The sequence below is a fragment of the Solanum tuberosum genome, unplaced genomic scaffold (genome assembly GCF_000226075.1).
Source record: "Solanum tuberosum cultivar DM 1-3 516 R44 unplaced genomic scaffold, SolTub_3.0 scf00144, whole genome shotgun sequence".
NCBI lineage: Eukaryota > Viridiplantae > Streptophyta > Magnoliopsida > Solanales > Solanaceae > Solanum > Solanum tuberosum.
In genome coordinates, this window is record NW_006239074.1 from 1,347,641 (window position 1) to 1,350,312 (window position 2,672).

Consider the following 2,672-nt stretch of genomic DNA (forward strand, 5'->3'; position numbering starts at 1 on the left):
AAAAAAAAAGAAATAAATCCTAACCTTGTGGCTATCGGAAAGGAGATTGTGAAAAAAAGTGGTGGTGTGCCTCTAGCAGCCAAAACTCTTGGAGGTCTTTTGCGTTTCAAAAGAGAAGAAAGAGAATGGGAACATATGAGAGATAGCGAGATTTGGAATTTACCTCAAGATGAAATGTCTATTTTGCCTGCCCTAAGGCTTAGTTATCATCATCTTCCACTTGATTTGAGACAATGCTTTGCGTATTGTGCAGTATTCCCAAAGGACACCAAAATGGAAAAAAAGAAGGTAATCTCTCTCTGGATGGCACATGGCTTTCTTTTATTGAGAAGAAACTTGGAGCTAGAGGATGTGGGTAATGAAGCATGGAATGAATTATACTTGAGGTTTTTTTTCCAAGAGATTGAAGTTAGATATGGTAAAACTTATTTCAAGATGCATGATCTCATCCATGATTTGGCAACATCTCTGTTTTCAGCGAACACATCAAGCAGCAATATCCGCCAAATAAATGTAGAAAGTTACACACATATGATGATGTCCATTGGTTTCTCTGACATGGTGTCTTCTTGCTCTCCTCCGCTCTTGCAAAAGTTTGTCTCGTTAAGAGTGCTTAATCTAAGTTACTCAAAATTTGAGAAGTTACCTTCTTCCATTGGAGATCTAGTACATTTAAGATACCTGTACTTGTCTAGCAATATAGAAATTCGTAGTCTTCCAAAGCAGTTATGCAAGCTTCAAAATCTGCAAACTCTTGATCTACAATATTGCACCTCACTTTGTTGTTTACCAAAAGAAACAAGTAAACTTGGTAGTCTCCGAAATCTTTTACTTGATGGTTGCCAGTCAATGACTTGTATGCCACCAAGGATAGGATCATTGACATGCCTTAAGACTCTAGGTCAATTTGTTGTTGGAAGGAAGAAAGGTTATCAACTTGGTGAACTAGGAAGCCTAAATCTCTATGGCTCAATTTCAATCTCGCATCTTGAGAGAGTGAAGAATGATAAGGACGCAAAAGAAGCCAATTTATCTGCAAAAGGGAATCTGCATTCTTTAAGCATGAAATGGGATGACGATGAACGTCCACATAGATATGAATCAGAAAGAAGTTGAAAGTGCTTGAAGCCCTCAAAACCACACTCCAAATCTGACTTGTTTAATAATCGGTGGCTTCAGAGGAATTCGTCTCCCAGACTGGATGAATCACTCAGTTTTGAAAAATGTTGTCCTTATTGAAATCAGTGGTTGCAAAAACTGCTCATGCTTACCACCCTTTGGTGATCTGCCTTGTCTAGAAAGTCTACAGTTATACAGGGGGTCTGCGGAGTATGTTCAAGAAGCGGACATTGATGTTGAAGATTCTGGATTCCCCACAAGAATAAGGTTTCCATCCCTGAGAAAACTTTGTATATGCAAATTTGATAATCTGAAAGGATTGCTGAAAAAGGGAGGAGGAGAGCAATTCCCTGTGCTTGAAGAGATGGAGATTCGCTATTGCCCTATTCCGACCCTTTCTTCTAATCTTAGGGCTCTTACTTCCCTCAATATTAGCGATAATGAAGAAACTACTTCATTCCCAGAAGAGATGTTCAAAAGCCTTGCAAATCTCAAATACTTGAATATCTCTAAGTTCAAGAATCTCAAAGTGCTGCCTACCAGTCTGGCTAGTCTCAATGCTTTGAAGAGTCTAAAAATTCAATGGTGTTGCGCACTAGAGAGTATCCCCGAGGAAGGAGTGAAAGGTTTAACTTCACTCACAGAGTTAATTGTCAAGTACTGCAAGATGCTAAAATGTTTACCAGAGGGATTGCAGCACCTAACATCCCTCACAAGATTAAAAATTTGGGGATGTCCAGAAGTGTTCAAGCGGTGTGAGAAGGGAATAGGAGAAGACTGGCACAAAATTGCACACATTCCTAATCTGGAAATATATTAATACTAAGTATTATTTGTAATTGTTTCTTTGTTTGTGAGTCTTTTTGGTTCCTGCCATTGGATTGGATGTAATTTTTTCTAGGGTTGTTTGTTTGTCAGTCTCTCTCTCATTGGATGTAATTTTCTTTAGGAAACAAATCAACAATCTATTTGTATTATACGCTTTGAGCATCTATTACTTATTTGTAAATTGTTTCTTTGTTTGTAAAATGTGAGTATCTTATTGTATGTAATTTTCTGATTTTATTTTGAAAACAAATGAATGATTTGTAAGATCCATTTGTATTATACTTGTTAATGTTGTAATTATTGGCGAACAGTAATGCTGTTGATTATCACTTTTTGAATAAATGTTGCGTGACATGGAAAAAACACCAAATAGAACTATTCATGTTTTTTTATAATATATAAACATGACTTTTAATTTGGTTTCAGCGGATAACTATGACCTTTAACTCTAGATGTGCACAAGTAGACACATAAACTTGTATAAAATTGAAACAAAATTTTTAAAATTATACAATATGACATTGAGAGTAGTTGATACCGATTACAGTCGTTGCTGCTTTTTGGTTCTCTATCATTCTCCAGGTAATTGATTTTATTTGATTCTCTCTCTCTTTTTGGTTCTGATTGATTGACATGCTTGCTAATTGGGTGTCGCTGTTGTAATCGGTATCAATTACTCTCACTGTAATATTGTATATCCCAAATAATTTTTGTGTTATGAAGTT

The 2,672-nt window shown here is 36.3% G+C and overlaps 1 pseudogene; it reads left to right on the forward strand.

Moving 5' to 3' along the window:
* LOC102604758 (disease resistance protein RGA2-like) overlaps nucleotides 1-2,135 on the forward strand; it is a 6,318-nt pseudogene extending 4,183 nt beyond the window's left edge.
* Nucleotides 2,136-2,672: the final 537 nt, after the last annotated feature.